Genomic DNA, 10,930 nt, shown 5'->3' with positions numbered 1-10,930 from the left:
CTTGTTTAATTAAAAAAATTGTGACAGTGCTCACATATACTTAATATTTATTAAACCAAAACAATGCAGTAATACAATGCTCCCTGTAATAGACCTTATGGAAGCCAAATTGATAAACATCTGCAAAACAGACAATAATTCAAACTTGAATTCAAAACAGTACTTAAATTAACAAAATGGAAAATAGAAAATAAAAACAGAAAAGAAAAGGAAGAGAAGAGACTTACCTGGCCGTGCAGCCATGGAGCGGCCTAACACTGGCCCAAGCCGGAGCCCACAACCAGCCCAGCAAGCACAGCCCAGCCAGGCCCGAAGTACCCCTTCGCCAGATATTTCGCGTGGGAGGGGATCGTCTTCCACCTCTCGATCGAGCAAGCTGCTCGGTGGCAGCACCACGGCCACCGGCCGCGCCAAGATGTGCGCCGCCGCCCCCGAACGCCTATAAATACCGGCGAACCGCCGTCGGACGAACCCTAACCCTATTTTCCCCCTCTCTGCTCCAAAAGTTCTTCCCAGATGAAACCCTAGCCGCCCGGCCGATTACCGTCGCCGTCGTCTGGAGCAACCCTGAGCCTCGCCGTGGACACCATCGACATCGCCGTGCTCTACTTGCCCCTCCTGCGCGAGGAATCGAGCTGGGGCATTCCAGAGCGTCGCCGACGAGTCCGTCTTCCCCGACGCCGGGAGCGACGAATTCCGGTGATGCCGAGCACCTCCGACCTCGCCTTCAAGCCCGGTGTAACCCTGGTGAGCTCCTGAGTCTCCTCGCGTGCTCGCCCGACTCGATTGCGTCCCGTAGTACCGCCACACCGTGTCTCTGCCTCCGCCACCGCGGCACCTCGCCGCCGGTCACTCTCCGGTGACCTATTCGGGGCGGTGCCGCCACCGAACTGCTCACCGTGTCGCCCCGAGTCGAATCCGCCTGGTTCCCCGTCCGCGCGAGTCCGGGATCGACGGCGATCGCCGACTCCCGCCGGCCACCGTGAGCTCCTGGACATGGTCTCGATTTTGACCAGTCCACGCTCACGTGGCAGTCCACGTGGACCACTGGCCCACTGGCCAGTGGCGGTAGGTAGCTTCTGTGGGTAGCTTTAGCATTTCTTTTTGTTTAATTTCAAATTCATCAATTGCTGCAACTTCAAATAAATCTAGGAAATTCAATTTAAGTCAGAAAATTGTAAATAAGATATTAAAATTCTTAGAAAAGAAAACTCTATCCAATAAAAATATAAAATGGAATTTTTATTTTTAATAAAAATTCAATTATTTAATACTTGTTATTTAAGCCTTTAATTTTAATTCTAAAATCAATTAAAATTCAATAATTAGTAAAAATTTCCAAAAGTAAATAAAAACCAGTAAATAAATAAAGAAAACATTAAAACTAATTTTCTTTATTTGTTATTTTGTTAAAGCATTATCAGAGAGATTTAAACCCTGATTAATAACTACCCTAATTATTAATTATTTAAAAAATGATAAATGCCAAATTCAATATTATTTTTATTTAGAAATTATTAATAACTTCAAATTCAAAATGAAGTTATTAATCATAGAACTACATGGTAAATAGTAAACCCTAGTTCCATATGGTAGAAAAACAGGAATTCATCATTTCATGTGAAACCCAAAACCCTAATTCAATTAGGAACCCCAAATCCATTACTTCATATGAACCCTAAAATTGTTTCCAAACCTAAAACCCTAAGTAACATGTGATCATGTTACTTCATTAGTAATCATAGATTCATATCTAGCAACTAAATACTATTTCAAATCCACATAACATATGGGAACCCTATTACTACTAATTAGCATCCCAAGTGTTCATCTTAATCAAACCTAGTTCCTATCACAAGGATCTCATCTTTAATTAACCTTAACTAGCATCACACCATTGTGATGAACTCCAATAGCAACCATGCTAATATTGACATCATATCCCATACACACTAAACCCTATTAGTGTGAGATAATTATTAACATCCTATTTAGGAAATCACCATCCCTTACTTAGTGAATCCAATGGCTAATACAAGATAACCTCAACCTTAATTGCAATACTTCTTATTATTTAAGAAGTATGTTCTTCAAAAGTTATTCTTTTGAAGAAAATAAGGAATCATCACCAACCCTGCTTATAAGGACCTATAAACCCTAGCCAGCTATCACTAGCAAGATAAACCAACCTTGACAACAACCTGTATAATGAATTGCTTAGGATGCCTAGGCTTAACTCAAACTTACAAGCCCTAGGTGTTGATGAATCCAACATTGTTAGGATCCATCTAATACTTACTCCAACAACTAAATGAAACCATAGTCAACCATAGAACCCCCAACCTAATTATCATACTTGTTCTTTATTATAGAACATGTTCTTCAAAAGTTATTCTTTTGAATTATATAATAAGTAATCATCAACCATGCACTATAGGACTTAAAACTTGACAACTGTTCTTTACTTATTATACCACTACTATTCCTTAGTGTGTATGATTGATACTATGCATTTTACCACTTGCTTATGATTAAAACAACACAAACCGGAATAAGAACTTTGTTTGTGAATCACTCTAAAAGTGCAACACACCCTGAACTGATCACTGCTACTCACTAATCCTAAATCATCTGGGTTAGGTCACGTTTAGAGCGATTGCATCTCATACTTATGCATTACTGCATCCTTGTCAATCTTTTAAACATCGTCCTTACCGGACGATGATGCTATTTCAGAATTTGGAGTTATTGCGTATCGAAGACCTTGCCTGCATAATCTTGCAGTCAAGAAAGGCAAGTTCATCACTTGCTCATGTCATTTGAATATTTCTATCAAATTACTTGCAAAGTATTATGGTTATCACTATTGCATAAAAATCAAAACCACTACTTTCATAACTATGAATATGACTATGTGGTGGGCAATGGAACCATGGATTGTGTTGATATGGTGGAGGTTCCATTGCACGGGCTTATATCCATCTAGGATTAAACAACAAATGTCGCCAGTGATTCTTGTGCCGTAATATCCGTGTTAACCATAAGATCCGGAGTGGGACGGAGTAGTCAAAAGTGTTTCCACCTCTCGTTCATCAACGGATGCGCTTTACCGTAGACACTTGTATCTGTCAGGGCAAGCGGTGGGCTGGGGAAGCCTAAAGTCCCCACGGCATAGTCCGTAGACACTTGTCGCTCGAAGTGCAAGCGGTGGGCTGGGGAAGCCTAAAGTCCCCACGGTATTGCGGTCTATGATGGGTTGCAGCTTCCGGCGAAGGAGTTTGGTTCGATCCCAAACTGTCGTCGTGGTCGGGGTCCACCCCTGAGTGGGAGTAATGGGACCGGCGAGGACCCAGGGTCGGGGCATGCAACAAAGGGTGGGTGTTCGAGGTAGCGGAGGAACATGATTGGCTAGACCTTATACCGGGCCTCACACCATAGGAAGTGTGGACGAGCTCGCGGCTCGGTTGGCACCAAGGTTAAGATCTCTTATGGGTAAAGCAACACACCTCTGCAGAGTGTAAAGAACCGTGACCTGTCACTACCTGTTCGGGATATGGAACTGACAGCGGCCGGAAAGGAGCTCCATGAAGTTCTAGTAAACCGGTGAAGGCTGACGGACATAGCTCTTCTGAATAAAAGCAACCTTTTGAAGAAATGATTATGAAAACCTGCATTGGTATTAGACTTTCTGGTCTAATGCTGTAGCTAGTGCATTAAACACCTCTTTCCTATAATGAACTTGTTGAGTACGCTCGTACTCATCCCACTCTTAAATCCCCTGCTTAGATATGGAGGCCACGATGGAGGATCTACAGTGCAACTCGAAGACAGAGGAGTCAACAACTACTTCAAGAGACAGGACCATTTCAGAGGAGTCAGATACCACGTCCAACAAGGAGAAAACCTAGTTTAGCAATAGAAGGGAACTAGCTTCCTAAACCTAGCTCCTATTTAGCTAGAGTCTATTCTTAGCCTCTGTAGTTAGTTAAATACTCTACAAATAGAGTCCGTGATAAGACTAGGCTACGAGTCGTTCTTCTGGAGTTATTTGCAGATTTACCTCATTGTAAAGTAGGAGGCTGTGCTGATATTATGTAACAGAGTCTGTATGTAATTCTATAGACATGCCTTGGACCCGCATATGTTTCTGTTGTACCACTCTGAGCGATATAATACTAGTGGAACGGTGTTTCATTGGTGTTGTATCAGACTTGCATACTACATCATGCAGTGGTATGCCGGGTCACCACAGATTTCTGGAACCAAAAACAGCAGAAAACAGCAACTGGCTCTTCGGCATCTTGTTAATAGGTTAGTTCCAGAAAATGCACGAATATGACATAAAATGTGCATAAAACATGTAGATATCATCAATAATGTGGCATGGAACATAAGAAATTATCGATACGTCGGAGACGTATCAGCATCCCCAAGCTTAGTTCTGCTCGTCCCGAGCAGGTAAAACGATAACAAAGATAATTTCTGGAGTGACATGCCATCATAACCTTGATCATACTATTTGTAAAGCATATATAGTGAATGCAGCGATCAAAACAATGTATATGACATGAGTAAACAAGTGAATCATATAGCAAAGACTTTTCATGAATAGTACTTCAAGACAAGCATCAATAAGTCTTGCATAAGAGTTAACTCATAAAGCAATAATTCAAAGTAAAGGCATTGAAGCAACACAAAGGAAGATTAAGTTTCGGCGGTTGCTTTCAACTTGTAACATCTATATCTCATGGATAATTGTCAACATAGAGTAATATAATAAGTGCAATATGCAAGTATGTAGGAATCAATGCACAGTTCACACAAGTGTTTGCTTCTTGAGGTAGAGAGAAATAGGTGAACTGACTCAACAATGAAAGTAAAAGAATGGTCCTCCATAGAGGAAAAGCATCGATTGCTATATTTGTGCTAGAGCTTTGATTTTGAAAACATGAAACAATTTTGTCAACGGTAGTAATAAAACATATGTATCATGTAAATTATATCTTACAAGTTGCAAGCCTCACGCATAGTATACTAATAGTGCCCGTACCTTGTCCTAATTAGCTTGGACTACCGGATCATCACAATGCACATGTTTTAACCAAGTGTCACAAAGGGGTACCTCTATGCCGCCTGTACAAAGGTCTAAGGAGAAAGCTCGCATTGGATTTCTCGCTATTGATTATTCTCAACTTAGACATCCATACCGGGACAACATAGACAACAGATAATGGACTCCTCTTTTATGCATAAGCATGTAACAACAATTAATAATTTTCTCATATGAGATTGAGGATATATGTCCAAAACTGAAACTTCCACCATGGATCATGGCTTTAGTTAGCGGCCCAATGTTCTTCTCTAACAATATGCATGCTTAACCATAAGGTGGTAGATCTCTCTTACTTCAGACAAGACGAACATGCATAGCAACTCACATGAAATTCAACAAAGAGTAGTTGATGGCGTCCCCAGTGAACATGGTTATCGCACAACAAGCAACTTAATAAGAGATAAAGTGCATAAGTACATATTCAATACCACAATAGTTTTTAAGCTATTTGTCCCATGAGCTATATATTGCAAAGGTGAATGATGGGATTTTAAAGGTAGTACTCAAGCAATTTACTTTGGAATGGCGGAAAATACCATGTAGTAGGTAGGTATGGTGGACACAAATGGCATAGTGGTTGGCTCAAGTATTTTGGATGCATGAGAGGTATTCCCTCTCGATACAAGGTTTAGGCTAGCAAGGCTTATTTGAAACAAACACAAGGATGAACCGGTGCAGCAAAACTCACACAAAAGTCATATTGTAAACATTATAAGACTCTACACCGTCTTCCTTGTTGTTCAAACTCAATACTAGAAATTATCTAGACCTTAGAGAAACCAAATATGCAAACCAAATTTTAGCATGCTCTATGTATTTCTTCATTAATAAGTGCAAAGTATATGATGCAAGAGCTTAAACATGAGCACAACAATTGCCAAGTATCACATTATCCAAGACATTATAGCAATTTACTACATGTATCATTTTCCAATTCCAACCATATAACAATTTAACGAAGAAGAAACTTCGCCATGAATACTATGAGTAGAAACTAAGGACATACTTGTCCATATGCTACAGCAGAGCGTGTCTCTCTCCCACAAAGTGAATGCTAGGATCCATTTTATTCAAACAAAACAAAAACAAAAACAAACCGACGCTCCAAGCAAAGCACATAAGATTTGATGGAATAAAAATATAGTTTCAGGGGAGGAACCTGATAATGTTGTCGATGAAGAAGGGGATGCCTTGGGCATCCCCAAGCTTAGATGCTTGAGTCTTCTTAGAATATGCAGGGGTGAACCACCGGGGCATCCCCAAGCTTAGAGCTTTCACTCTCCTTGATCATGTTGCATCATACTCCTCTCTTGATCCTTGAAAACTTCCTCCACACCAAACTTAGAACAACTCATTAGAGGGTTAGCGACAATAAAAATTAACATGTTCAGAGGTGACACAATCATTCTTAACACTTCTGGACATTGCATAAAGCTACTGGACATTAATGGATCAAAGAAATTCATCCAACATAGCAAAAGAGGCAATGCGAAATAAAAGGCAGAATCTGTCAAAACAGAACAGTTCGTATTGACGAATTTTATTGAGGCACCAGACTTGCTCAAATGAAAATGCTCAAATTGAATTAAAGTTGCATACATATCTGTGGATCACTCACGTAAATTGGCATAATTTTCTGAGTTACCTACAGAGAAAACAGCCCAGATTCGTGACAGCAAAGAAATCTGTTTCTGCGCAGTAATCCAAATCTAGTATGAACTTTACTATCAACGACTTTACTTGGCACAACAAAACACTAAACTAAGATAAGGAGAGGTTGCTACAGTAGTAAACAACTTCCAAGACACAAAATAAAAACAAAGTACTGTAGTAAAAACCATGGGTTGTCTCCCATAAGCGCTTTTCTTTAACGCCTTTCAGCTAGGCGCAGAAAGTGTGTATCAAGTATTATCGAAGGGTGGTGCATCATCCTTACCTTGGGCTTTACCCTTACCTTTCTTGTTGTTTTTATTTCTCTTTGATTTAGGAAATGTATGATTCCCCCCCGGTATAGAGGTGAAATCCAGGATGCCTTCTCCCACATCTATGACTGCTCCCAATAGTTTTAGCAGAGATCTTCCGAGTGTGATTTTTTCTGTCCCTACACATTCAATAACAAGATAATCAATGGATATTGTTCTTCCAAGAATGGTTGTATGCACACCTGCGGCTATTCCCTTAGGAATTATAACAGAGTTATCAAAGAGAGTTATTTCTTCTCCCCCTTCATCAACTCCCCAAAGTTTCAAACATTTATAAATGCTCTCAGGTATAAGGCAAAATTCAGACATAATATCACAGTTGGCACGAAGAGTTTGATCACCGATAATAATTTTAACAGTAGGATCCCATAATGAAGGTTTAGAGTTCACTAAAACTTGTTCAAGACGATTACGAACATGGTGGTAGTTGTCATCCAGGCGAGATGTACTTATCTCGAGATTGTTTAATCTATTATAAATGCTAATAAGGGCTGAATCAAAGTTATTAGCTGAATCATGTGATGCAAACAACTTCTTTATGGCATTAAAAGCTTGATCCCCATTGCAATGAAGGAAATCTCCTCCCACTAAAGCATCCAAAGCATATCTATAACGAATCATAAGACCAAAATAAAAATTACTAAGGAGCAAACTTAGAGTCATTTGAGGTTCAGTTTTATGATAAGAAGTAAAAATTCTAGACCAAGCATCCTTAAAACTCTCCTCATCCCCTTGTTTAAAAGTGAAGACTAATTCTTCAGGCGAAGAAGTAACAGGTTCAGAGCTAGACATGGTAACAAAAGTAACTAATTAAATTTTTTTTTTGTGTTTTTGATATAGCAAACAAGATAGCAAATAAAGTAAAACTAGCAACTAATTTTTTTTGTATTTTGATTTAGTGCAGCAAACAAAGTAGTAAATAAAACTAAGCAAGACAAAAACAAAGTAAAGAGATTGGGAAGTGGAGACTCCCCTTGCAGCGTGTCTTGATCTCCCGGCAACGGCGCGGAAAAAGAGCTTGATACGCGTACAGCACGCGTCCGTTGGGAACCCCAAGAGGAAGGTGTGATGCGTACAGCGGCAAGTTTTCCCTCAGTATGAAACCAAGGTTTATCGAACCAGTAGGAGCCAAGAAGCACGTTGAAGGTTGATGGCGGCGGGATGTAGTGCGGCGCAACACCAGGGATTCCAGCGCCAACGTGGAACCTGCACAACACAACCAAAGTACTTTGCCCCAACGAAACAGTGAGGTTGTCAATCTCACCGGCTTGCTGTAACAAAGGATTAGATGTATAGTGTGGATGATGATTGTTTGCAGAAAACAGTAGAAACGATATTAGTAGATTGTATTTCAGTATAGAGAATTGGACCGGGGTCCACAGTTCACTAGAGGTGTCTCTCCCATAAGATAAACAGCATGTTGGGTGAACAAATTACAGTTGGGCAATTGACAAATAAAGAGGGCATGACCATGCACATACATATTATGATGAGTATTGTGAGATTTAATTGGGCATTACGACAAAGTACATAGACAGCTATCCAAAGGCATGCATCTATGCCTAAAAAGTCCACCTTCGGTTATCATCCGAACCCCTCCGGTATTAAGTTGCTAACAACAGACAATTGCATTAAGTATTGCGCGTAATGTAATCAGTGACTATATCCTCGAACATAGCACTAATGTTTTATCCCTAGTGGCAACAAAGACATCCATAATGTTAGAGATTTGTCACTTCCCGCATTCATGGAGACATGAACCCACTATCGAGCATAAATACTCCCTCTTGGAGTTACAAGCATCTACTTGGCCAGAGCATCTACTAGTAACGGAGAGCATGCAAGATCATAAACAACACATAGACATAACTTTGATAATCAACATAACAAGTATTCTCTATTCATCGGATCCCAACAAACGCAACATATAGAATTACAGATAGATGATCTTGATCATGTTAGGCAGCTCACAAGATCCGACAATTAAGCACAATGGGGAGAAGACAACCATCTAGCTACTGCTATGGACCCATAGTCCAGGGGTAGACTACTCACACATCACTCCGGAGGCGACCATGGCGGCGTAGAGTCCTCCGGGAGATGATTCCCCTCTCTGGCAGGGTGCCGGAGGCGATCTCCTGAATCCCCCGAGATGGGATTGGCGGCGGCGGCGTCTCTGGAAGGTTTTCCGTATCGTGGCTCTCGGTACTGGGGGTTTCGCGACGGAGGCTTTAAGTAGGTGGAAGGGCAGGTCAGGAGGCGGCACGAGGGGCCCACACCACAGGGCCGCGCGGCCAAGGGGGGGGGCCGCGCCGCCCTAGGGTGTGGCCACCTCGTGGCCCCACTTCGTCTCCTCTTCGGTCTTCTGGAAGCTTCGTGGCGAAATAGGACCCTGGGCGTTGATTTCGTCCAATTCCGAGAATATTTCGTTACTAGGATTTCTGAAACCAAAAACAGGAGAAAACAGCAATTGGCTCTTCGGCATCTTGTTAATAGGTTAGTTCCAGAAAATGCACGAATATGACATAAAATGTGCATAAAACATGTAGATATCATCAATAATGTGGCATGGAACATAAGAAATTATCGATACGTCGGAGACGTATCAGTCGTCCGGGCTGGGTTGCCCATGCCCAGCTGTGGTGGGTTCAGGCAAGCTGTTGGCCCAAGTAAACTGTCGACCGGACATAAACACCTCTCTTAAATCAAGGCTATCAATGACAGCGTTGAACAAGAAAGGCCAATGTCCATCGAAACGGCCTTTACTTTTCTCGTGAGTAAATCTCAACAAATTAAAATCACCTCCGATTAAAATCGGATAAGTATTATCTTTTGTAAGATTTACCAACTCACGTAAAAAGTCAGCCTTAAAAGCGTCTTGGGCGGCACCATACACAGCAACCGGACTCCACGTGAAACCGTCTGCTTTATTCTGAATGTCGAGCTTAATGTGATACTCTCCATCAGAACTAGCTAAGACAGTCATGGTGTCTATACGGACGCCAAGTAAAATGCCACCGGACCTGCCACGAGGCGGGCGAGAAAACCACTGAAAGTTAATCCCGCCTGACCGTCGGTCGAGAAAACTTTGTGTGAAATTTCGCCTACCCGTCTCCGATATAGCAATGAAATCTAAATCATAATCTCTACAACCATCGGCAATGTGGGAATGCTTAGCCAAGTCACCAAGACCTCTGCTATTCTGAAACATGCCATTCATCGAGAAACTATTTTAGATTTAGTGTTCTTGCCATATCTACGAGATTTCTTTCCAGCCGACGATCGAGAACCACATTCAGAAGCTTGTAGATCAGAACTAAGCTCCACGTGTTCTAAATCGACTTCTGAAATATTGCCAATGATAGCCGAGAGAAGCTGACCATCTAGGATGTCATCCTCTTCATCCTCGTCTACTACTGTTGTTTTAGACCCAGTGGAGACATTCGGAACAACCGTTAGACGGTCAAGCTCTGTCTGTCTCAACACATTGGCCGAAACTGAAATCTCATCAGACCGACTACCCATCTTAACCCCTATGCTACTCAGATTTGAAGAAATACGAGTATCTGAAAAAGAAACAAAAGACTTGGACGGTTGTTTAGTACCTGCCGTGTCGAGGTTCTTCTCAGCCTTATGTCGCATGGCTCTCTGCATGACGTCCTCGTCCGTCGCCCCCGCTCCATCCTCCGCAAGAGCGTACCTCCCACTCCACCTCACCGTCGGCTGAACAACGGGAGGAGGAACCGTGGGTGGAGGTTGCTGCAGGGTGGAGACCGGAGATGGAGAAGTCGAGTGCGGCGGAGACCTAGCCGGTGAAGGAAAAGAGGTCGTCGAT

This window comes from Lolium perenne, chromosome 5 (genome assembly GCF_019359855.2).
Source record: "Lolium perenne isolate Kyuss_39 chromosome 5, Kyuss_2.0, whole genome shotgun sequence".
NCBI lineage: Eukaryota > Viridiplantae > Streptophyta > Magnoliopsida > Poales > Poaceae > Lolium > Lolium perenne.
The sequence above is the reverse complement of the archived record's forward strand: the minus strand, read 5'-3'. Positions refer to the sequence as shown.